The 27,922-nt window shown below is 45.4% G+C and overlaps 1 pseudogene; it reads left to right on the top strand.

Annotated features, from left to right (window-relative positions):
• LOC119338860 overlaps positions 1 to 27,680 on the top strand; it is a 34,889-nt pseudogene extending 7,209 nt beyond the window's left edge.
• Positions 27,681 to 27,922: the final 242 nt, after the last annotated feature.

Genomic DNA, 27,922 nt, shown 5'->3' with positions numbered 1-27,922 from the left:
TTGTGTTTCATCAAGTAGACATACCCATATCTACTCAAGTCATCTGTGAGAGTGAGAACATAACGATATCCTCTGCGAGCCTCAACACTCATTGGACCGCACACATCGGTATGTATGATTTCCAACAAGTTGGTTGCTCGCTCCATTGTTCCAGAGAACGGAGTCTTGGTCATTTTGCCCATGAGGCATGGTTCACATGTGTCAAATGATTCATAATCGAGAGACTCTAAAAGTCCATCAGCATGGAGCTTCTTCATGCGCTTGACACCAATGTGACCAAGGCGGCAATGCCACAAGTATGTGGGACTATCGTTATCAACTTTACATCTTTTGGTATTCACGCTATGAATATGTGTAACACTACGTTCGATATTCATTAAGAATAAACCATTGACCATCGGGGCATGACCATAAAACATATCTCTCATATAAATAGAACAACCATTATTCTCGGATTTAAATGAGTAGCCATCTCGTATCAAACGAGATCCAGATACAATGTTCATGCTCAAACTTGGCACCAAATAACAATTATTAAGGTTCAAAACTAATCCCGTAGGTAAATGTAGAGGTAGCGTGCCGACGGCGATCACATCGACTCTGGAACCATTCCCGACGCGCATCGTCACCTCGTCCTTCGCCAGTCTCCGCTTATTCCGCAGCTCCTGCTGTGAGTTACAAATATGAGCAACGGCACCGGTATCAAATACCCAGGAGTTACTACGAGTACTAGTAAGGTACACATCAATTACATGTATATCAAATATACCTTTGGTGTTGCCGGCCTTCTTATCCGCTAAGTATTTGGGGCAGTTCCGCTTCCAGTGACCCTTCCCCTTGCAATAAAAGCACTCAGTCTCAGGCTTGTGTCCATTCTTTGACTTTTCCCGGCAACTGGCTTACCGTGCGCGGCAACATCTCTGCCGTCCTTCTTGAAGTTCTTCTTACCCTTGCCCTTCTTGAACTTAGTGGTCTTATTGACCATCAACACTTGATGTTCTTTCTTGATTTCAACCTCTGCTGACTTCAGCATTGAAAATACTTCAGGAATGGTCTTCACCATCCCCTGCATATTGTAGTTCATCACAAAGCTCTTGTAGCTTAGTGGGAGCGACTGAAGGATTCTGTCAATGACCGCCTCATCCGGGAGGTTAATGTCCAGCTGGGACAGGCGGTTGTGCAACCCAGACATTTTGAGTATGTGCTCACTGACAGAACTATTTTCCTCCATCTTACAACTATAGAACTTGTCGGAGACTTCATATCTCTCGACCCGGGCATGAGCTTGGAAAACTAGTTTCAGCTCCTCGAACATCTCATATGCTCCGTGTTGCTCAAAACGCTTTTGGAGCCCCGGTTCTAAGCTGTAAAGCATGCCGCACTGAACGAGGGAGTAATCATCAGCACGAGACTGCCAAGCATTCATAATGTCTTGGTTCTCTGGGACGGGAGCGTCACCTAGCGGTCCTTCTAGGACATATTGTTTCCTCGCAGCTATGAGGATGATCCTCAGGTTCCGGACCCAGTCCGTATAGTTTCTCCCATCATCTTTCAGCTTGGTTTTCTCTAGGAATGCGTTGAAGTTCATGTTGACATGAGCGTTGGCCATTTGATCTACAAGACATATTATGCAAAAGTTTTAGACTAAGTTCATGATAATTAAGTTCATCTAATCAAATTATTTAATGAACTCCCACTCAGATTCAACATCCCTCTAGTCATCTAAGTGTTACACGATCCGAGTCGACTAGGCCGTGTCCGATCATCACGTGAGACGGACTAGTCATCGTCGGTGAACATTCTCATGTTGATCGTATCTTCCATACGACTCGTGTTCGACCTTTCGGTCTCCGTGTTCCGAGGCCATGTCTGTACATGCTAGGCTCGTCAAGTTAACCCTAAGTGTTTTGCATGTGTAAAACTGTCTTACACCCATTGTATGTGAACGTAAGGATCTATCACACCCGATCATCACGTGGTGCTTCGAAACGACGAACTTTAGCAAAGGTGCACAGTTAGGGGAGAACACTTCTTGAAATTTTTGTAAGGGATCATCTTATTTACTACCGTCGTTCTAAGTAAACAAGATGCATAAACATAATAAACATCACATGCAATTATATAATAGTGACATGATATGGCCAATATCATATAGCTCCTTCGATCTCCATCTTCGGGGCTCCATGATCATCTTCGTCACCGGCATGACACCATGATCTCCATCATCATGATCTCCATCATCGTGTCTTGATGAAGTTGTCACGCCAACGACTACTTCTACTTCTATGGCTAACGCGTTTAGCAACAAAGTAAAGTAATTTACATGGCGTTCTTCAATGACACGCAGGTCATACAAAAATAAAGACAACTCCTATGGCTCCTGCCGGTTGTCATACTCATCGACATGCAAGTCGTGATTCCTATTACAAGAACATGATCTCATACATCACAATATATCATTAATCATTCATCACAATTTCTGGCCATATCACATCACATGACAATTGCTGCAAAAACAAGTTAGACGTCCTCTAATTGTTGTTGCATCTTTTACGTGGCTGCAATTGGGTTCTAGCAAGAATGTTTTCTTACCTACGAATAACCACAACGTGATTTTGTCAACTTCTATTTACCCTTCATAAGGACCCTTTTCATCGAATCCGCTTCAACTAAAGTGGGAGAGACAGACACCTGCCAGCCACCTTATGCAACTAGTGCATGTTAGTCGGTGGAACCGGTCTCACGTAAGCGTACGTGTAAGGTTGGTCCGGGCCGCTTCATCCCACAATACCACTGAAGCAAGATAAGACTAGTAGCGGCAAGCAAGTTGACAAGATCTACGCCCACAACTAAATTGTGTTCTACTCGTGCAATAGAGAACTACGCATAGACCTAGCTCATGATGCCACTGTTGGGGAACGTTGCAGAAAATTAAAATTTTTCCTACGGTTTCACCAAGATCCATCTATGAGTTCATCTAAGCAACGAGTCAAGGGAGTGAGTTTGCATCTACATACCACTTGTAGATCGCGTACGGAAGCGTTAGATGGAACGGTGATGATGGAGTCGTACTCGCCGTGATTCAGATCACCGGAGATCCTAGCGCCGAACGGACGGCACCTCCGCGTTCAACACACGTACGGTGCGTGTGACGTCTCCTCCTTCTTGATCCAGCAAGGGGGAAGGAGAGGTTGATGATGATGGCTCCAGCAGCAGCACAACAGCGTGGTGGTGGTGGAACAGCAGCACTCCGGCAGGGCTTCGCCAATCACGCGACGGAGGAGGAAGAGGTGTAGCAGGGGGAGGGGGCGCCAGGACTTCAGGGTTCGGCTGCCCCTCTCCCCCCTCCCTTTATATAGGCCCCCAGGGGGGGCGCCGTCCCTGGGAGATTCAATCTCCCAAGGGGGTGGCGGCCAAGGGGGGAGGAGTGCCCCCCAAGGCATGTGGTGCGCCCCCCCCACCCTAGGGTTTCAACCCTAGGCGCAGGGGGTGGGCCTGGGGGGGAGCACCAGCCCACTATGGGCTGGCTCCCCTCCCACTTCAGCCCATGGGGCCCTCCGGGATGGGTGGCCCCACCCGGTGGACCCCCGGGACCCTTCCGGTGGTCCCGGTACAATATCGGGTGACCCCGAAACTTTCCCGACGGCCGAAATACCACTTCCTATATATAATTCTTTACCTCCGGACCATTCCGAAACTCCTCGTGACGTCCGGGATCTCATCCGGGACTCTGAACAACATTCGGTATACTGCACACTCATATTCATACAACCCTAGCGTCACCGAACCTTAAGTGTGTAGACCCTACGGGTTCGGGAGACACGTAGACATGACCGAGACGGCTCTCGGGCAATAACCAACAGCGGGATCTGGATACCCATGTTGGCTCCCACATGCCCCTCGATGATCTCATCGGATGAACCACGATGTCGAGGATTCGAACAACCCCGTATACAATTCCCTTTGTCATTCGGTACGTTACATGCCCGAGACTCGATCGTCGGTATCCCAATACCTCGTTCAGTCTCGTTACCGGCAAGTCGCTTTACTCGTACCGTAATGCATGATCCCGTGACCAAACACTTGGTCACTTTGAGCTCATTATGATGATGCATTACCGAGTGGGCCCAGAGATACCTCTCTGTCATACGGAGTGACAAATCCCAGTCTTGATCCGTGTCAACCCAGCAGACACTTTTGGAGATACCTGTAGTGCACCTTTATAGTCACCCAGTTATGTTGTGACGTTTGGTACACCCAAAGCACTCCTACGGTATCCGGGAGTTACACGATCTCATGGTCTAAGGAAGAGATACTTGACATTGAAAAAGCTCTAGCAAAACGAACTACACGATCTTGTGCTATGCTTAGGATTGGGTCTTGTCCATCACATCATTCTCCTAATGATGTGATCCCGTTGTCAATGACATCTAATGTCCATAGTCAGGAAACCATGACTATCTGTTGACCAACGAGCTAGTCAACTAGAGGCTCACTAGGGACATGTTATGGTCTATGTATTCACACGTGTATCACGATTTCCGGATAATACAATTATAGCATGAATAAAAGACAATTATCATGAACAAGGAAATATAATAATAATGCTTTTATTATTGCCTCTAGGGCATATTTCCAACAGTTCGGAGTCCCGGATGAGATCCCGGATGTCTCGAGGAGTTCCGGAATGGTCCGGAGGTAAAGATTTATATATGGAAAGTTGTTGTTCGGGTTCCGGAAAAAGTTTGGGTTTTTTCGGTATTGTACCGGGAAGCTTCCAGAAGGTTCCAGAGGATTCCGGAGGGGTCCGGAGGTCCGGAAATTGTTCCACCACGTCCAATACGGTAGCATGGGCTGTAAGGGGGCGCCCTAGCCTTAATGGGCCAGGGGCACCAGCCCCCCAAGGCCCATGCGCATGGGAAGGGGAAAACCCTAAGGGGGAGGGCCTCCACTTGACTTGGGAGGCACTCCTCCCCCCCTTGGCCGCTGCCCCCTCCTCAGATTGGATCTGAGGGGGCCGGCCCCCTCTCCCTTGCCCCTATATATATGTAGGGGGTGGGAGGGCAGCCGCACCAAAAGTTCTGGCGCAGCCCTCCCCCTCTCCCAAGTACTTCTCCTCTCCCGCGGTGCTTGGCGAAGCCCTGCAGGATCGCCACGCTCCTCCACCACCACCACGCTATTGTGCTGCTGCTGGATGGAGTCTTCCTAAACCTCTCCCTCTCTCCTTGCTGGATCAAGGCATGGGAGACGTCACCGGGCTGTACGTGTGTTGAACGCGGAGGTGCCGTCCGTTCGGCACTAGGATCTCCGGTGATTTGGATCACGACGAGTACGACTCCTTCAACCCCGTTCTCTTGAACGCTTCCGCTTAGCGATCTACAAGGGTATGTAGATGCACTCTCCTTCCCCTCGTTGCTGGTTTCTCCATAGATAGATCTTGGTGACATGTAGGAAAATTTTGAATTTCTGCTACGTTCCCCAACAGTGGCATCATGAGCTAGGTCTATTGCGTAGATTCTTTGCACGAGTAGAACACAAAGTAGTTGTGGGCGTTGATTTTTTTCAATATGCTTACCGTTACTAGTCCAATCTTGTTTCGACGGTATTGTGGGATGAAGCGGCCCGGACCGACCTTACACGTACTCTTACGTGAGACAGGTTCCACCGACTGACATGCACTTGGTGCATAAGGTGGCTAGCGGGTGCAGTCTCTCCCACTTTAGTTGGAACGGATTCGATGAAAAGGGTCCTTATGAAGGGTAAATAGCAATTGGCATATCACGTTGTGGTTTTGCGTAGGTAAGAAACGTTCTTGCTAGAAACCCATAGCAGCCACGTAAAACATGCAAACAACAATTAGAGGACGTCTAACTTGTTTTTGCAGGGTATGCTATGTGATGTGATATGGCCAAGAAGAATGTGATGAATGATATGTGATGTATGAGATTGATCATGTTCTTGTAATAGGAATCACGACTTGCATGTCGATGAGTATGACAACCGGCAGGAGCCATAGGAGTTGTCTTATTGTATGACCTGCGTGTCATTGAACAATGCCATGTAATTACTTTACTTTATTGCTAACCGGTAGCCATAGTAGTAGAAGTAATAAGTTGGCGAGACAACTTCATGGAGGCACGATGATGGAGATCATGATGATGGAGATCATGATGATGGAGATCATGGTGTCATGCCGGTGACGACGATGATCATGGAGCCCCGAAGATGGAGATCAAAAGGAGCAAAATGATATTGGCCATATCATGTCACTATTTGATTGCATGTGATGTTTATCATGTTTATGCATCTTATTTGCTTAGAACGACGGTAGTAAATAAGATGATCCCTTATTAAAATTTCAAGAAAGTGTTCCCCCTAACTGTGCACCGTTGCGAAAGTTCGTCGTTTCGAAGCACCACGTGATGATCGGGTGTGATAGATTCTTACGTTCACATACAACGGGTGTAAGCCAGATTTACACGCGAAACACTTAGGTTAACTTGACGAGCCTAGCATGTACAGACATGGCCTCGAAACACAAGAGACCGAAAGGTCGAGCATGAGTCGTATAGTAGATACAATCAACATGAAGATGTTCACCGATGATGACTAGTCCGTCTCACGTGATGATCGGACATGGCCTAGTTGACTCGGATCATGTAATCACTTAGATGACTAGAGGGATGTCTATCTGAGTGGGAGTTCATTAGATGAACTTAATTATCCTGAACATAGTCAAAATCCCTTTTGCAAATTATGTCATAGCTCGCGCTTTAGTTCTACTGTTTTAGATATGTTCCTAGAGAAAATATAGTTGAAAGTTGACAGTAGCGATTATGCGGACAGTAGAAAGCTTATGTCCTTAATGCACCGCTCAGTGTGCTGAACCCCAAACGTCGTTTGTGGATGTTGCGAACATCGGACATACACGTTTTGATAACTACGTGATAGTTCAGTTAAACGGTTTAGAGTTGAGGCACCAAAGACATTTTTCAAAACGTCGCGGAACATATGAGATGTTTCGAGGGCTGAAATTGGGATTTCAGGCTCGTGCCCACGTCAAGAGGTATGAGACCTCCGACGATTTTCTTAGCCTGCAAACTAAGGGAGAAAAGCTCAATCGTTGAGCTTGTGCTCAGATTGTCTGAAGTGCAACAATCACTTGAATCGAGTGGGAGTTGATCTTCCAGATGAGATAGTGATGTTTCTCCAAAGTCATTGCCACCAAGCTGCTAGAGCTTCATGATGAACTATAACATATCAGGGATAGATATGATGATCCTTGAGGTATTCGCGATGTTTGACACCGCGAAAGTAGAAATCAAGAAGGAGCATCAATTGTTGATGGTTGGTGAAACCACTAGTTTCAAGAAGGGCTAGGGCAAGAAGGGATACTTCATGAAACGACAAATCAGCTGCTTCTCTAGTGAACAAACCCAAGGTTGAACCCAAACCCGAGACTAAGTGCTTCTGTAATAAGGGGAACAACCACTGGAGCAGAATTACCCTAGATACTTGGTAGATGAGAAGGCAGGCAAGGTCAATAGAAGTATATTGGATATACATTAAGTTAATGTGTACTTTACTAGTACTCCTAGTAGCACCAGGGTATTAAGATACCGGTTCGGTTGCTAAGTGTTAGTAACTCGAAATAAAAGAGCTATGAAATAAACGGAGACTAGCTAAAGGTGAGCTGACGATATGTGTTGGAAGTGTTTCCAAGTTTGATGTGATCAAACATCGCACGCTCCCTCTACCATCAAGATTAGCATTAAACCTGAATAATTGTCATTTGGAGTTGGCGTTGAGCATAGACATGATTGGATTATGTCTATCGCAATACGGTTATTCATTTAAGGAGAATAATGGTTACTCTATTTATTTGAATAATACCTTCAATGGTCTTGCACCTAAAGGAATGGTTTATTGAATCTCTATCATAGTGATACACATTTTCATGCCAAAAGATATAAGATAGTAATGATAGTACCACTTACTTGTGGCATTGCCATGTAAGTCATATTGGTATAAAACGCATGAAGAAGCTCCATGTTGATGGATCTTTGGACTCACTCGTTTTTGAAAAGTTTGAGACATGCGAACCATGTCTATTGGTGTATACGCATGAAGAAACTCCATGCAGATGGATCGTTTGGACTCACTTGATTTTGAATCACTTGAGATATGCAAATCATACCACATGGGAAAGATGACTGAAAAGCCTTGTTTCAGTGAGATGGAACAAGATAGCAACTTGTTGGAAGTAACACATTTTGATGTGTGCAGTCCAATGAGTGCTGAGGCATGCAGTGAATATCGTTATGTTCTTACTTCACAGATGATTCGAGTAGATGTTGAGTATATTTACTTGATGAAACACAAGTCTGAATTATTGAATAGTTCAAGTAATTTCAGAGTGAAGTTGAAGATCATTGTGACAAGAGGATAAAATGTCTATGATATGATCATAGAGATGAGTATCTGAGTTACGAGTTTTGGCACGAAATTAAGACATTGTGGATATTGTTTCACAATTAATACCGCCTAGAACACCATAGTGTGATGGTGTGTCAGAACATCATAGTTGCACCCTATTGGATATGGTGCGTACCATGATGTCTCTTATCGAATTACCACTATCGTTCATGGGTTAGGCATTAGAGACAACCACACTCACTTTAATAGGGCACCACGTAATTCCGTTGAGATGACACCATTTGAACTATGGTTTGGAGAAACCTAAGTTGTCGTTTCGTAAAGGTTTGGGGCTGCGACGCTTATGTGAAAAAGTTTCAGGTTGATAAGCTCGAACCCAAAGCGGATAAAATGCATCTTCATAGGACACCCGAAAACAGTTGGGTATACCTCCTATCTCAGATCCGGAAGCAAAAGTAATTGTTTCTAGAAACAGGTCCTTTCTCGAGGAAAAGTTTCTCTCAAAAGAATTGAGTGGGAGGATGGTGGAGACTTGATAAGGTTATTGAACCATCACTTCAACTAGTGTGTAGCAGGGCACAAGAAGTTGTTCGTGTGGCACCTACACCAATTGAAGTAGAAGCTTATGATAGTGATCATGAAACTTCGGATCAAGTCACTACCAAACCTCGTAGGTCGACAAGGATGTGTACTGCTTCAGAGTGGTACAGTAATCCTGTCTTGAAGGTCATGTTGCTAGACAACAATGAACCTACGAGCTATGGAGAAGCGATGGCGGGACCATATTCCGACAAATGGTTAGAAGCCATGAAATCCGAGATAGGATCCATGTATCAGAACAAAGCATGGACTTTGGTGGACTTGCCCGATGATCGGCAAGCCATTGAGATAAATGGATCTTTAAGAAGAAGACAAACGTGGACGGTAATGTCACCGTCTATGAAGCTCGACTTGTGGCGAAGAGTTTTTCACAAGTTCAAGGAGTTGACTACGATGAGATTTTCTCATCCGTAGCGATGCTTAAGTCCGTCGGAATCATGTTAGCATTAGCTGCATTTATGAAATCTGGCAGATGGATGTCAAAATGAGTTTCCTTACCAGTCTTCGTAAGGAAAGGTTGTATGCGATACAATAAAAAAGGTTTTGTCGATCCTAAGGATGCTAAAAGGTATGCAAAGCTCCAGCAATCCTTCTAAGGACTGGAGTAAGCATCTCGGAGTTGGAATGTACACTTTGATGAGATGATCAAAGATTTTGGGTTTGTACAAAGTTTATGAGAAACTTGTATTTCCAAAGAAGTGAGTTGGAGCACTAAAGAATTTCTGATGAGTATATGTTGTTGACATATTGTTGATCAGAAATGATGTAGAATTTCTGGAATGCATATAGGGTTATTTGAAAAGTGTTTTTCAAGTGAAAACCTAGATTAAGCTACTTGAACATTGAGCATCAAGATCTATGAGGATAGATCAAAAACACTTAATGATACTTTCAAATGAGCACGTACCTTGACATGATCTTGAAAGTGTTCAAGATGGATCAGTCAAAGAAGGAGTTCTTGACTGAGTCGTAAGGTACGAAGTTAAGACTTAAAGCTCGACCACGGCAGAAAAGAGAGAAAGGACGAAGGTCATCCCCTATGCTTTAGACGTAGGCTCTATAGTATGCTATGCTAAGTACCGCACCTGAAGTGTGCCTGGCCATGAGTCAGTCAAGGGGTACAAGAATGATCCAGGAATGGATCATTGGACAACGGTCAAAATTGTCCTTGGAGTAAATAAGGACATGTTTCTCAATTATGGAGGTGATAAAGAGTTCGGCGTAAAGGGTTACGTCGATGCAAGCTTTAACACCTATCCGAGTGACTCTGAGTAGCAAACCGGATACGTATAGTGGAGCCACCATTTGGAATAGCTTCAAGTGGAGCGTAGAAGCAGCATTTACAATATGACTTAGAGATTTGCGAAGTACATACGGATCTGAATGTTGCAGACCCGTTGACTAAAACTTCTCTTACAAGCAAAACATGATCAAACCCAAGAACTCATTGAGACTTAATCACATGGTGATGTCAACTAGTTTGAGATACTAGTAAACTCTTTGGATGTTGGTCACATGGCGATGTGACCTATCAGTGTTAATCACATGGCGATGTGAACTAGATTATTGACTCTAGTGCAAGTGGGAGACTGTTGGAAATATGCCCTAGAGGCAATAATAAATTAGTTATTATTATATTTCCTTGTTCATGATAATCGTTTATTATCCATGCTATAATTGTATTGATAGGAAGCTCAGATACATGTGTGCATACATAGACAACACCATGTCCCTAGTAAGCCTCTAGTTGACTAGCTCGTTGATCAATAGATGGTTACGGTTTCCTGACCAAGGACATTGGATGTCATTGATAACGGGATCACATCATTAGGAGAATGATGTGATGGACAAGACCCAATCCTAAGCCTAGCACAAAGATCGTAGTTCATATGCTAAAGCTTTTCTAATGTCGAGTATCATTTCCTTAGACCATGAGATTGTGCAACTCCCGGATACCGTAGGAATGCTTTGGGTGTACCAAACGTCACAACGTAACTGGGTGGCTATAAAGGTGCACTACAGGTATCTCCGAAAGTGTCTGTTGGGTTGGCACGAATCGAGACTGGGATTTGTCACTCCGTGTAAATGGAGAGGTATCTCTGGGCCCACTCGGTAGGACATCATCATAATGTGCACAATGTGACCAAGGGGTTGATCACGGGATGATGTGTTACGGAACGAGTAAAGAGACTTGCCGGTAACGAGATTGAACAAGGTATCGGCATACCGACGATCGAATCTCGGGCAAGTACAATACCGTTAGACAAAGGGAATTGTATACGGGATCGATTGAGTCCTTGACATCGTGGTTCATCTGATGAGATCATCGTGGAACATGTGGGAGCCAACATGGGTATCCAGATCCCGCTGTTGGTTATTGACCGGAGAACGTCTCGGTCATGTCTGCATGGTTCCCGAACCCGTAGGGTCTACACACTTAAGGTTCGCTGACGCTAGGGTTATAAAGGAAGTTTGTATGTGGTTACCGAATGTTGTTCGTGTTGGGGAACGTTGCAGAAAATTAAAATTTTTCCTACGGTTTCACCAAGATCCATCTATGAGTTCATCTAAGCAACGAGTCAAGGGAGTGAGTTTGCATCTACATACCACTTGTAGATCGCGTACAGAAGCGTTAGATGGAACGGTGATGATGGAGTCGTACTCGCCGTGATTCAGATCACCGGAGATCCTAGCGCCGAACGGACGGCACCTCCGCGTTCAACACACGTACGGTTCGTGTGACGTCTCCTCCTTCTTGAACCAGCAAGGGGAAGGAGAGGTTGATGATGATGGCTCCAGCAGCAGCACAATGGCGTGGTGGTGGTGGAACAGCAGCACTCCGGCAGGGCTTCGCCAAGAACGCGACGAAGGAGGAAGAGGTGTAGCAGGGGGAGGGGGCGCCAGGACTTCAGGGTTCGGCTGCCCCTCTCCCCCCTCCCTTTATATAGGCCCCCAGGGGGGCGCCGGCCCTGGGAGATTCAATCTCCCAAGGGGGTGGCGGCCAAGGGGGGAGGAGTGCCCCCCAAGGCATGTGGTGCGCCCCCCCCACCCTAGGGTTTCAACCCTAGGCACAGGGGGTGGGCCTGGGGGGCGCACCAGCCCACTATGGGCTGGCTCCCCTCCCACTTCAGCCCATGGGGCCCTCCGGGATGGGTGGCCCCACCCGGTGGACCCCCGGGACCCTTCCGGTGGTCCCGGTACAATACCGGGTGACCCCGAAACTTTCCCGATGGCCGAAATACCACTTCCTATATATAATTCTTTACCTCCGGACCATTCCGAAACTCCTCGTGACGTCCGGGATCTCATCCGGGACTCCGAGCAACATTCGGTATACTACATACTCATATTCATACAACCCTAGCATCACCGAACCTTAAGTGTGTAGACCCTACGGGTTCGGGAGACACGTAGACATGACCGAGACGGCTCTCGGGCAATAACCAACAGCGGGATATGGATACCCATGTTGGCTCCCACATGCTCCTCGATGATCTCATCGGATGAACCACGATGTCGAGGATTCAAACAACCCCGTATACAATTCCCTTTGTGATTTGGTACGTTACATGCCCGAGACTCGATCGTCGGTATCCCAATATCTCGTTCAGTCTCGCTACAGGCAAGTCACTTTACTCGTACCGTAATGCATGACCCCGTGACCAAACACTTGGTCACTTTGAGCTCATTATGATGATGCATTACCGAGTGGGCCCAGAGATACCTCTCCGTCATACGGAGTGACAAATCCCAGTCTCGATCCGTGTCAACCCAACAGACACTTTTGGAGATACCTGTAGTGCACCTTTATAGTCACCCAGTTACGTTGTGACGTTTGGTACACCCAAAGCACTCCTACGGTATCCGAGAGTTACACGATCTCATGGTCTAAGGAAGAGATACTTGACATTGAAAAAGCTCTAGCAAAACGAACTACACGATCTTGTGCTATGCTTAGGATTTGGTCTTGTCCATCACATCATTCTCCTAATGATGTGATCCCGTTGTCAATGACATCTAATGTCCATAGTCAGGAAACGATGACTATCTGTTGACCAACGAGCTAGTCAACTAGAGGCTCACTAGGGACATGTTATGGTCTATGTATTCACACGTGTATTACGATTTCCGGATAATACAATTATAGCATGAATAAAAGACAATTATCATGAACAAGGAAATATAATAATAATGCTTTTATTATTGCCTCTAGGGCATATTTCCAACAGTCTCCCACTTGCACTAGAGTCAATAATCTAGTTACATTGTGATGAATCGAACACCCATAGAGTTCTGGTGTTGATCATGTTTTGCTCGCGAGAGAGGTTTAGTCAACGGATCTGCGACATTCAGATCCGTATGTACTTTGCAAATATCTATGTCTCCATCTTGAACATTTTCGCGGATGGAGTTGAAACGACGCTTGATGTGCTTGGTCTTCTTGTGAAACCTGGGCTCCTTGGCAAGGGCAATAGCTCCAGTGTTGTCACAGAAGAGTTTGATCGGCCCCGATGCATTGGGTATGACTCCTAGGTCGGTGATGAACTCCTTCACCCAAATTGCTTCATGCACTGCCTCCGAGGCTGCCATGTATTCCGCTTCACATGTAGATCCCGCCACGACGCTCTGCTTGCAGCTGCACCAGCTTACCGCTCCACCATTCAACATATACACGTATCCGGTTTGTGACTTAGAGTCATCCAGATCTGTGTCGAAGCTAGCGTCGACGTAACCCTTTACGACGAGCTCTTCGTCACCTCCATAAATGAGAAACATGTCCTTCGTCCTTTTCAGGTACTTTAGGATATTCTTGACTGCTGTCCAGTGTTCCTTGCCGGGATTACTTTGGTACCTTCCTACCAAACTTACGGCAAGGTTTACATCAGGTCTGGTACACAGCATGGCATACATAATAGATCCTATGGCTAAGGCATAGGGGATGACGCTCATCTCTTCTTTATCTTTTGCCGTGGTCGGGCATTGAGCCGAGCTCAATCTCACACCTTGCAATACAGGCAAGAACCCCTTCTTGGACTGATCCATTTTGAACTTCTTCAAAATCTTATCAAGGTATGTGCTTTGTGAAAGACCTATGAGGCGTCTCGATCTATCTCTATAGATCTTGATGCCTAATATATAAGCAGCTTCTCCAAGGTCCTTCATTGAAAAACACTTATTCAAGTAGGCCTTAATGCTGTCCAAGAATTCTATATCATTTCCCATCAAAAGTATGTCATCTACATATAATATGAGAAATGCTACAGAGCTCCCACTCACTTTCTTGTAAACGCAGGCTTCTCCGTAAGTCTGCATAAACCCAAACGCTTTGATCATCTCATCAAAGCGAATGTTCCAACTCCGAGATGCTTGCACCAGCCCATAAATGGATCGCTGGAGCTTGCATACTTTGTTAGCATTCTTAGGATCGACAAAACCCTCCGGCTGCATCATATACAGTTCTTCCTTAAGATGCCCGTTAAGGAATGCCGTTTTGACGTCCATCTGCCATATCTCATAATCATAGTATGCGGCAATTGCTAACATGATTCGGACAGACTTAAGCTTCGCTACGGGAGAGAAAGTCTCATCGTAGTCAATCCCTTGAACTTGCCGATAACCCTTAGCGACAATTCGAGCTTTATAGATGGTGACATTACCATCCGCGTCCGTCTTCTTCTTAAAGATCCATTTGTTTTCTATCGCTCGCCGATCATCGGGCAAGTCAATCAAAGTCCATACTTTGTTTTCATACATGGATTCTATCTCGGATTTCATGGCTTCTAGCCATTTGTTGGAATCTGGGCCCGCCATCGCTTCTTCATAGTTCGAAGGTTCACTGTTGTCTAACAACATGATTTCCAGGACAGGGTTGCCGTACCACTCTGGTGCGGAACGTGTCCTTGTGGACCAACGAAGTTCAGTAAGGGGGCGCCCTAGCCTTAATGGGCCAGGGGCACCAGCCGCCCCAAGGCCCATGCGCATGGGAAGGGGAAAACCCTAAGGGGGAGGGCCTCCACTTGACTTGGGAGGCACTCCTCCCCCCCTTGGCCGCTGCCCCCTCCTCAGATTGGATCTGAGGGGGCCGGCCCTCTCTCCCTTGCCCCTATATATATGTGGGGGTGGGAGGGCAGCCGCACCAAAAGTTCTGGCGCAGCCCTCTGTTGGGGAACGTAGTAATTTCAAAAAAATTCCTACGCACACACAAGATCATGGTGATGCATAGCAACAAGAGGAGGAGTGTATCTTCATACCCTTGAAGATCGCCAAGCAGAAGCGTTTATCAACGCGGTTGATGTAGTCGTACGTCTTCACGATCCGACCGATCCAAGTACCGAACGCACGGCACCTCCGAGTTCTACACACGTTCAGCTCGATGACGTCCTCGCCTTCTCGATCCAGCAAGACGGGCGAAGTAGTAGATGAGTTCCGGCAGCACGACGGCGTGGTGACGGTGTTGGTGAAGAACAATCTCCGCAGGGCTTCGCCTAAGCACTACGGAAACTATGACGGAGGATAAACTAGAGGGGACGGGGTTGCCGGCACACGGCTTGGTGTTTCTTGATGTGTCTTTGCTGCTAGCCCTGCCCCTCTATTTATATGTTGAGCCTTGGGGTCAAAACTTGGAGTAAAAGCCTCCACAAAGTCGGTTTCACCCGAAAGGCAAGAGTCCTTCTCGGACTCCAGGGCCGGACGCCAGGGTTCCCGGCGTCTGGACCCAGACGCCAGGGACCCTGGCGTCTGGCCCCTGGACTCCGCAAAACTTCCTTTTGCGCTTTCCAAAAACCTCATGGGCTTTCCCCTTTGGCCCAAATAACGTGTTCTCGTTCCCAAACATTTCGGGAAACATCCGGAACCCCTTCCGGTGAATTCCGGAACTCTTCCGGAGATCAAACACTATTATCCCATATATCAAACTTTATCTTCGGACCATTCCGGAGTTCCTCGTCATGTCCATGATCTTATCCGTGACTCCGAACAACATTCGGTTACCAACATACATAACTCATATAATACTATATCATCAATGAAACATTAAGCGTGCGGACCCTACGGGTTCGAGAACTATGTAGACATGACCTAGAACTTGTTTCCGGTCAATAACCAATAGCGGGACCTGGATGCCCATATTGGCTCCCACATATTCTACGAAGATCTTTATCGGTCAAACCGCATAACAACATACATTGTTCCCTTTGTCATCGGTATGTTACTTGCCCGAGATTTGATCGTCGGTATCCAATACCTAGTTCAATCTCGTTACCGGCAAGTCTCTTTACTCGTTACGTAATACATCATTCCGTAACTAACTCATTAGCTACATTGCTTGCAAGGCTTATAGTGATGTGCATTACCGAGAGGGCCCAGAGACACCTCTCCGACAATCGGAGTGACAAAACCTAATCTCGAAATACGCCAACCCAACATGTACCTTTGGAGACACATGTAGTACTCCTTTATAATCACCCAGTTACATTGTGACGTTTGGTAGCACGCAAAGTGTTCCTCCGGTAAACGGGAGTTGCATAATCTCATAGTTACAGGAACATGTATAAGTCATGAAGAAAGCAATAGCAACATACTAAACGATCAAGTGCTAGGCTAACGGAATGGGTCATGTCAATCACATCATTCTCCTAATGATGTGATCCCATTAATCAAATGACAACACATGTCTATGGTTAGGAAACATAACCATCTTTGATTAATGAGCTAGTCAAGTAGAGGCATACTAGTGACTATATGTTTGTCTATGTATTCACACATGTATCATGTTTCCGGTTAATACAATTCTAGCCTGAATAATAAACATTTATCATGAAATAAGGAAATAAATAATAACTTTATTATTGCCTCTAGGGCATATTTCTTTCAGTCTCCCACTTGCACTAGAGTCAATAATCTAGTTTACATCGCCATGTGATTTAACATCAATATTCATATCTGTATATGATTAACACCCATAGTTCACATCGTCATGTGACCAACACCCAAAGGGTTTACTAGAGTCAATAGTCTAGTTCACATTGCTATGTGATTAACACCCAAAGAGTACTAAGGTATGATCATGTTTTGCTTATGAGAGCAGTTTAGTCAATGGATCTGTCATATTCAGAGCCGTATGTATTTTGCAAAATATTCTATGTCCACAATGCTCTGCATGGAGCTACTCTAGCTAATTGCTCCCACTTTCAATATGTATCCAGATTGAGACTTAGAGTCATCTGGATCAGTGTAAAAGCTTGCAACGTTGTAACTTTTTACGACGGGCTCTTTTATCACCTCCATAATCGAGAAACATCTCCTTAGTCCTCACTAAGGATATTCTTGACCGCTGTCCAGTGATCTACTCTTAGATCAAAATTGTATTCCTTTGTCAAACTCAGAGCAAGGTATACAATAGGTCTGGTTCACATCATAGCATACTTTATAGAACCTATGACTGAGGCATAGGGAATGACTTTTCATTCTCTTTCCATTTTCTGCCATGGTCGGGTCTTGAGTCTTACTCAAATTCACACCTTTGCATCATAGGCAAGAACTCCTTCTTTGACTGTTCCATTTTGAACTATTTCAAAAATTTATCAAGGTATGTACTCATTGAAAAATCTTATCAAGCGTCTTGATCTATCTATATAGATATTGATGCTCAATGTGTAAGCAGCTTCACCAAGGTCTTTCTTTGAAAAACTCCTTTCAAACACTCCTTTATGCTTTCCAGAAAAATTCTACATTATTTCCGATCAACAATATGTCATTCACATATACTTATCAGAAATGCTGTAGTGCTCCCACTCACTTTTTTGTAAATACAGGCTTCACCGCAAGTCTGTATAAAACTATATGCTTTGATCAACTTATCAAAGCGTATATTCCAACTCTGAGATGCATGCACCAGTCCATAGATGGATCGCTGGAGCTTGCACACTTTGTTAGCATCTTTAGGATTGACAAAAACTTTCTGGTTGCATCATATACAACTCTTCTTTAATAAATCCATTAAGGAATGCAGTTTTGACATCCATTTGCCAGATTTCATAAAATGTGGCAATTGCTAACATGATTTAGACAGACTTAAGCTTCGATACGAGTGAGAAAATCTCATCGTATTCAACACCTTGAACTTGTTGAAAACCTTTCGCAACAAGTCGAGCTTAGTAGATAGTAACACTACTATCAGTGTCCGTCTTCCTCTTGAAGATCCATTTATTTAACATGGCTTGCTGATCATCGAGCAAGTCAATCAAAGTCCATACTTTGTTCTCATACATGGATCATATCTCAGATTTATGGCCTCAAGCCATTTCGTGGAATCTGGGCTCATCATCGCTTCCTCATAGTTCGTAGGTTCATCATGGTCAAGTAACATGACTTCCAGAATAGGATTACCGTACCACTCTGGTGCGGATCTTACTCTGGTAGACCTACGAGGTTCAGTAGAAACTTGATCTGAAGTTTCATGATCAATATCATTAGCTTCCTCACTAATTGGTGTAGTTGTCACAGGAACTGGTTCTTGTGATGAACTACTTTCCAACAAGGGAGTAGATACAGTTATCTCATCAAGTTCTACTTTCCTCCCACTCACTTCTTTCGAGAGAAACTCCTTCTCTAGAAAGGATCCATTCTTAGCAACGAATGTTTTGCCTTTGGATTTGTGATAGAAGGAGTGCCCAACAGTTTCCTTTGGGTATTCTATGAAGACGCACTTCTCCGATTTGGGTTCGAGCTTATCAGGTTGAAAACCTTTTTCATATAAGCGTCGCAACTCCAAACTTTAAGAAACAACAGCTTAGGTTTACTTCTAAACCATAGTTCATACGATGTCGTCTCAACGGATTTAGATGGTGCCCTTTTTAACGTGAATGCAGCTGTCTCTAATGCATAAGCCCAAAACGATAATGGTAAATCAGTAAGAGACATCATAGATCGCACCATATCCAATAAAGTGTGGTTACAACGTTCGGACACACCATAACGTTGTGGTGTTCCAGGTAGCGTGAGCTGTGAAACCATTCCACATTGTTTTAATTGAAGACCAAACTCGTAACTCAAATATTCGTCTCCGCGATCAGATCGCAGAAACTTTATTTTCTTGTTACGATGATTTTTCCATTTCACTCTGAAATTCTTTGAACCTTTCAACTATTTCAGACTTATGTTTCATCAAGTAGATATACCATATCTGCTCAAATCATCTTGTGAAGGTCAGAAAATAACGATACTTTCCACGAGCATCAACACTCATTTGATCGAATACATCGGTATGTATTATTTCCAATAAGTCAGTAGCTTGTTCCATTGTTTCGGAGAACGGAGTTTTAGTCATCTTGCCCAAAAGGCACGGTTCGCAAGCATCAAATGATTCATAACCAAGTGATTCCGAAAATCCATCTTTATGGAGTTTCTTCATGTGCTTTACACCGATATGACCCAAATGGCAGTGCCACAAATAAGTTGCACTATCATTATTAACTTAGCATCTTTTGGCATCAATATTATGAATATGTGTATCACTATGATCGAGATCCAACAAACTATTTTCATTGGGTGTATAACCATCGAAGGTCTTATTCATGTAAACAGAATAACAATTATTCTCTAACTTTAAATGAATAACCGTATCGCAATAAACACGATCAAATCATGTTCATGCTCAACGCAAATGCCAAATAACATTTATTTAGGTTTAACACTAATCCCGAAAGTATAGGGAGTGTGCGATGATGATCATATCAATCTTGGAACTACTTCCAACACTCATCGTCACTTCCCCTTCAACTAGTCTCTGTTTATTCTGTAACTCCTATTTCGAGTTATTAATCTTAGTAACCGAACAAGTATCAAATACTCAGGGGCTACTATAAACACTAGTGAGACACACATCAATAACCTGTATATCAAATATACCCTTGTTCACTTTGCCATCCTTCTTATCCACCAAATATTTGGAGTAGTTCCACTTCCAGTGACCATTTCCTTTGCAGTAGAAGCACTCAGTTTCAGGCTTTGGTTCAGCTTTGGGCTTCTTCGTGGGAGTGACAACTTGCTTGTCATTCTACTTGAAGTTCCCTTTCTATCCCTTTGCCCTTTTCTTGAAACTAGTGGTCTTGTCAATCATCAACACTTGATGCTCTTTCTTGATTTCTACCTTCATCGATTTCAACATCACGAAGAGCTCGGGAATTGTTTTCGTCATCCCTTGCATACTATAGTTCATCACGAAGTTCTAGTAACTTAGTGATGGTGACTAGAGAATTCTGTCAATCACTATCTTATCTGGAAGATTAACTCCCACTTGATTCAAGTGATTGAAATACCCAGACAATCTGAGCACATGCTTACTAGTTGAGCGACTCTCCTCCATCTTTTAGCTATAGAACTTGTTGGAGACTTCATATCTCTCAACTCGGGTATTTACTTGAAATATTAACTTCAATTCCTGGAACATCTCATATGGTCCATGACGTTCAAAACGTCTTTGAAGTCCCGATTCTAAGCCGTTAAGCATGGTGCACTAAACTATCAAGTAGTCATCATATTGAGCTAGTCAAACATTCATAACGTCTGCGTCTGCTCCTGCAATAGGTCTATCACCTAGCGGTGCATTAAGGACATAATTCTTCTGTGCAGCAATGAGGATAAACCTTAGATCACGGATCCAATCCGCATCATTGCTACTAACATCTTTCAACACAATTTTCTCTAGGAACAAATCAAAATAAACATATGAAAGCAACAACGCAAGCTATTAATCTACAACATAATTTGCAAAATACTACCAGGACTAAGTTCATGATAAATTAAAGTTCAATTAATCATATTACTAAAGAACTCCCACTTAGATAGACATCTCTCTAGTCATCTAAGTGATTACGTGATCCAAATCAACTAAACCATGTCCGATCATCACGTGAGATGGAGTAGTTTCAATGGTGAACATCACTATGTTGATCATATCTACTATATGATTCATGTTCGACCTTTCGGTCTCCGTGTTCCGAGGCCATATCTGTATATGCTAGGCTCATCAAGTTTAACCTGAGTATTCCGCGTGTGCAACTGTTTTGCACCGGTTGTATTTGAACGTAGAGCCTATCACACCCGATCATCACGTGGTGTCTCAGCACGAAGAACTTCCGCAACGGTGCATACTCAGGGAGAACACTTCTTGATAGTTAGTGAGAGATCATCTTATAATGCTATCGTCAATCAAAGCAAGATAAGATGCATATAGGATAAACATCACATGCAATCAATATAAGTGATATGATATGGCCATCATCATCTTGTGCTTGTGATCTTCCATCTTCGAAGCACCGTCGTGATCACCATCGTCACCGGCGCGACACCTTGATCTCCATCATAGCATCGTTGTCGTTACGCCATCTATTGCTTCTACGACTATCGCTACCGCTTAGTGATAAAGTAAAGCAATTACAGGGCGTTTGCATTTCATATAATAAAGCGACAACCATATGGCTCCTGCCAGTTGCCGATAACTTCGGTTACAAAACATGATCATTTCATGCAATAAAATATAGTATCACGTCTTGACCATATCACATCACAACATGCCCTGCAAAAACAAGTTAGACATCCTCTACTTTGTTGTTGCAAATTTTACGTGGCTGCTACGGGCTTAGCAAGAACCGCTCTTACCTACGCATCAAAACCACAACGATAGTTCGTCAAGTTAGTGCTGTTTTAACCTTCGCAAGGACCGGGTGTAGCCACACTCGATTCAGCTAAAGTGAGAGAGACAGACACCCGCCAGCCACCTTTAAGCACAAGTGCTCGTAACGGTGAAACCAGTCTCGCGTAAGCGTACACGTAATGTCGGTCCGGGCCGCTTCATCTCACAATACCGCCGAACCAAAGTATGACATGCTGGTAAGCAGTATGACTTGTATCGCCCACAACTCACTTGTGTTCTACTCTTGCATATAACATCAACGCATAAAACCTAGGCTCGGATGCCACTGTTGGGGAACGTAGTAATTTCAAAAAATTTCCTACGCACACACAAGATCATGGTGATGCATAGCAACGAGAGGAGGAGTGTATCTTCATACCCTTGAAGATCGCCAAGAGGAAGCGTTTATCGACGCGGTTGATGTAGTCGTACGTCTTCATGATCCGACCGATCCAAGTACCGAACGCACGGCACCTCCGAGTTCTGCACACGTTCAGCTCGATGACGTCCTCGCCTTCTCGATCCAGCAAGACGGGCGAAGTAGTAGATGAGTTCCGGCAGCACGACGGCATGGTGACGGTGTTGGTGAAGAACAATCTCCACAGGGCTTCGCCTAAGCACTACGGAAACTATGACGGAGGATAAACTAGAGGGTACGGGGTTGCCGACACACGGCTTGGTGTTTCTTGATGTGTCTTTGGTGCTAGCCCTGCCCCTCTATTTATATGTTGATCCTTGGGGTCGAAACTTGGAGTAAAAGCCTCCACAAAGTCGGTTTTACCCGAAAGGCAAGAGTCCTTCTCGGACTCCAGGGCCAGACGCCAGGGTTCCCGGCGTCTGGACCCAAACGTCAGGGACCCTGGCGTCTAGCCCCTGGACTCTGCAAAACTTCCTTTTGCGCTTTCCAAAAACCTTGTGGGCTTTCCCCTTTGGCCCAAATAACGTGTTCTCGTTCCCAAACATTTCGGGAAACATCCGGAACCCCTTCCGTGAATTCCGGAACTCTTCCGGAGATCAAACACTATTATCCCATATATCAAACTTTATCTCCGGACCATTCCGGAGTTCCTCGTCATGTCCATGATCTTATCCGTGACTCCGAACAACATTCGGTTACCAACATACATAACTCATATAATACTATATCGTCAACGAAACGTTAAGCGTGCGGACCCTACGGGTTCGAGAACTATGTAGACATGACCTAGAACTTGTTTCCGGTCAATAACCAATAGCGGGACCTGGATGCCCATATTGGCTCCCACATATTCTACGAAGATCTTTATCGGTCAAACCGCATAACAACATACGTTGTTCCCTTTGTCATCGGTATGTTACTTGCCCGAGATTTGATCGTCGGTATCCAATACCTAGTTCAATCTCGTTACCGGCAAGTCTCTTTACTCGTTACGTAATACATCATTCCGTAACTAACTCATTAGATACATTGCTTGCAAGGCTTATAGTGATGTGCATTACCGAGAGGGCCCAGAGATACCTCTCCGACAATCGGAGTGACAAAACCTAATCTCAAAATACGCCAACCCAACATGTACCTTTGGAGACACCTGTAGCACTCCTTTATAATCACCCAGTTACATTGTGACGTTTGGTAGCATCCAAAGTGTTCCTCCGGTAAACGGGAGTTGCATAATCTCATAGTTACAGGAACATGTATAAGTCATGAAGAAAGCAATAGCAACATACTAAACGATCAAGTGCTAGGCTAACGGAATGGGTCATGTCAATCACATCATTCTCCTAATGATGTGATCCCATTAATCAAATGACAGCACATGTCTATGGTTAGGAAACATAACCATCTTTGATTAATGAGCTAGTCAAGTAGAGGCATACTAGTGACTATATGTTTGTCTATGTATTCACACATGTATCATGTTTCCGGTTAATACAATTCTAGCATGAATAATAAACATTTATCATGAAATAAGGAAATAAATAATAACTTTATTATTGCCTCTAGGGCATATTTCCTTCACCTTCCCCCTCTCCCAAGTACTTCTCCTCTCCCGCGGTGCTTGGCGAAGCCCTGCAGGATCGCCACGCTCCTCCACCACCACCACGCCGTTGTGCTGCTGCTGGATGGAGTCTTCCTCAACCTCTCCCTCTCTCCTTGCTGGATCAAGGCATGGGAGACGTCACCGGGCTGTACGTGTGTTGAACGTGGAGGTGCTGTCTGTTCGGCACTAGGATCTCCGGTGATTTGGATCACGATGAGTACGACTCCTTCAACCCCGTTCTCTTGAACGCTTCCGATTAGCGATCTACAAGGGTATGTAGATGCACTCTCCTTCCCCTCGTTGCTGGTTTCTCCATAGATAGATCTTGGTGACACGTAGGAAAATTTTGAATTTCTTCTACGTTCCCCAACAACAAGGGCCTGAGACAAGGAGATCCCATGTCTCCTATCTTGTTCAACATTGTGGTTGATATGTTGGCGATCCTGATAGGTAGGGCAAAGGAGGCCAGTCAGGTGGGTGGCTTGGTGCCTCATCTAGTTGATGGTGGTGTGTCCATCCTGCAGTACGCTGATGATACAATCATCTTTATGGAGCACGACTTGGCAAAAGCGAGAAATATGAAGTTGGTGTTATGCTTATTTGAACAATTGACTGGATTGAAGATTAACTTTCATAAAAGCGACTTGTTCTGCTTTGGTAGAGCCAAGGACGAACAAGAGGCTTATAGGCAATTGTTTGGATGTGAGTTGGGGGCCTTACCTTTTACGTACCTAGGTATACCCATTCACCATCGTAAGCTAACAAACAGCGAGTGAAAGTGCATTGAGGATCGGTTTGAGAAGAAACTGAGTTGCTGGAAAGGAAAACTCATGTCATATGGAGGCCGATTGATTCTTATTAATTCGGTGCTCACGAGTATGCCTATGTTTCTCTTATCCTTCTTTGAACTTTCAGTTGGGGTTAGGAAAAGGCTGAACTTCTATCGATCCTGATTCTTCTGGCAGAGTGACGAACTTAAGAGAAAGTACCGACTCGCCAAATGGGATATCATCTGTCGATCAAAGGACCACGGGGCCTTGGTATTGAGAATCTTGAAGTCGAGAACAAATGTCTTCTCAGTAAGTGGTTGTATAAGTTGTCAGTTGAGACTGAGGCAACGTGGGCGCAGATTCTCCGTAGTAAGTATCTGCAGTCCAAGACTTTGTCCCAGGTGACAGTGAGACCAACTGACTCGCCATTTTGGAAGGGGCTTATGAGAGTCAAAGCTGCCTTCTTTAATAGAACGAAGTTTGTTGTCGGTAATGGCAACACCACTCGCTTCTGGGAGGATACGTGGCTTGGTGAAACGTCGTTGGCGCTCCAGTATCCGTCCTTGTATCGTATTGTTCAGCGTCGTGATTCTCTTGTTGCAACGATTATGCAGTCCATTCCCCTGAATATTCAGTTTTGGAGGGTGCTTGTTGGTGACCGGTGGGAAGCATGGCTTTATTTGGTGAGTAGATTGATGGAGGTTCAGCTAGCTCATCAGCCCGATCAGTTGTGTTGGAAGCTTACTAGGTCTGGAGAGTTCATAGTCAAGTCGATGTATATCGATGTCATTAACTCTAGTATTATTCCTAGTTCCAAACATGTTTGGAAAGTCAAAGTTCCTTTGAAGATTAAAGTGTTTATGTGGTTTGTGCATAAACAAGTAATTTTAACAAAGGATAATTTGGTTAAGCGCAACTGGACAGGATCTACTAGGTGTAGTTTTTGTGATCGGGATGAGACTATCAAGCACCTCTTTTTTGGTTGCCCGTTGGCGAGAGTTTTGTGGCGCACCGTGCAAGTTGCCTTTAACATTACTCCTCCGAATTCGGTCAGTACGTTATTTGGAACGTGGCTTGTTGGGATAGAGTCCGAAACAGCCAGACACATTCATGTAGGAGTATGCGCGTTGTTATGGGCAATTTGGAACTGCAGAAATGATTTGGCTTTTAACAAAACAACAACTATTCATTTTTTGCAGGTTTTATTCCGGGCTACTGCGTTGATCCATATGTAGTCCTTACTCACTCAGACGGAGGCCAGGGAGCGTTTGGTTACTGGATCTGTCCGGTGGGAGATGGTAGCGCGGGATATTTTCAACCGGTTTGAATGTCGGTCATGTAATAGGATAGGCGATTAGTTTACCTATCTTTTGTCATACAAGTGTGTCACAAAAGAATACTCCCTCCGTCCGAAAATACTTGTCATCAAAATGAATAATATGGGATGTATCTAGACAAGTAGTTTCGGACGAAGGAAGTACTACAGGCAACAATTGCCTTATTTGCATGAATATAGGTATCATATACTCCTAGAGATTGGACTTTCATCATGTACCTTTCCAGTTTTATTACCGCTTCTCATGTTATATATTGCTTTTACAAATTTTGTCGAGTTTGTTTTTGTTTGGAAGTGCATCGAATGCCGGGCCCTCCGTTTCAAAAAAAAAGTGCATCGAATGCTTCGTACCATACGAAGGAAGAAGAGGGAACTGCGACTAAATATCGTCGGTCAGTTTATGTGGGCTACAGTGCGGAGATATTTGGTTCCATTCAAAACGCATTGATTACCAGGGAAGAAATTTCTACGGCGATGGGGAGAGCTCTGTGTACGGCAGCCAGCCAGCAGCTGACCTTGTGTGAGCAGCCGCGGGCAGAGAAACATTCAAAAGAGAAACTTTCTGCACACATATCGGTCCCGTTGGACGCAGACAAAGTCGAACCACATGACCTCAGGATTCGGATGGTCCTACGATGGCTGAACTGAAAGCTACACCGGGAGAAAACCTGGATGGACGGTCCTCATGGCGTTTGCATTCGCAGCCTCGCTGATGGCCCTTAGACCGTCCAGCGGCTGCAGCCAATGAGATCCCCGTGCTAACTCTCTCGGAACGAATTGACTTGAGGAGCAGAAGCTCGACCACACGCGTTCAGCCACACGTGGCGGAAAAGAAAGGAGTAGTCGGTCGGTACGTCATTAGTTTTGATGCGTTTGGTAGGCTGCGTCCGCGATAATTCTTTTACGAGGCAAGAGCACTAGAGACCCAGAAACTTGCGTTGTATGTGATGATTTAGTCCATAAATTTATAAAAGGTGATTAACTAGTCCATAAACTTGCAAACTATGTGATGGTTTAGTTCACAGCCAATCAAAAACGGACAATTGACACTCGGCTGGCTGCTTCGTGGCACACCTGGTCGGACTGGCGAGTCCTTGGCGGTGTACCACCCAAGCGGGGCAGGCGACGTCGCCGCGCTGGTCCGGGCGGCGTACGGGTCTTCCCGCGACATCCGCATGTCGGCGCGCGGCCATGGCCATTCCATCAGCGGGCAGGCGCAGGTGCCCGGCGGCGTGGTCGTGGACATGAGCCGCGGGGGCAAGGCGCCGTCGCGCGCATTGCCGGTGTACTCGCCGGAGCTGGGCGGGCACTACGTGGACGTGTGGGGCGGCGAGCTGTGGATTGACGTGCTCAACTGGACGCTCTCGCACGGCGGGCTGGCGCCGCGGTCGTGGACGGACTACCTCTACCTGTCCGTGGGCGGCACCCTCTCCAACGCCGGCATAAGCGGCCAGGCGTTCCACCACGGGCCCCAGATCAGTAATGTCTACGAGCTCGACGTCGTAACCGGTACGTACTACACACATACATACATACATGAGCCGATCTATCAGCCACCCCTTCCGACCTCGGCCGGCATGCACACGCGCCGGCGTTCTCATCTCAGGCGTGGCGGTGACCTGCTCGGAGGCGAAGAACCCGTAGCTCTTCTTCGGTGCGCTGGGCGGGCTGGGGCAGTTGGGATCATCATGCACGCTCGCATCGCCCTCGAGCCTGCTCCCCACAAGGTAGCACCAACACCCATGCCGGCGCCCTATGCGCCGTCCTCACCTCCCCATACGCACGCATCAATCCGTTCATTCGTTAACCCACCTGGTCTGTAAGACGAAGACGAGGGAGGAATATCTCGTGGGCCTTATCTCCATCCCTTTGGACCTCGCTCCTGCGTGACGAGGCGATATGTCACTGCCCCGGCGGGGGAGCTGAGCTCGACGCCGGCCGTGCAAGTGGCGGGCGCGCTGCTCTCAGCGCGGGCGGGCGACATCCATTTCCATTGTTAGGTGGAGACGGAATTACCGCACGTACGTTAACGAACCGATAAAGATACCGATAAGCCCAACCGAAC

This window comes from Triticum dicoccoides, chromosome 7B, assembly GCF_002162155.2.
Source record: "Triticum dicoccoides isolate Atlit2015 ecotype Zavitan chromosome 7B, WEW_v2.0, whole genome shotgun sequence".
In the NCBI taxonomy this organism is placed as follows: domain Eukaryota; kingdom Viridiplantae; phylum Streptophyta; class Magnoliopsida; order Poales; family Poaceae; genus Triticum; species Triticum dicoccoides.
This window is presented reverse-complemented; position numbering and strand designations above follow the sequence as displayed.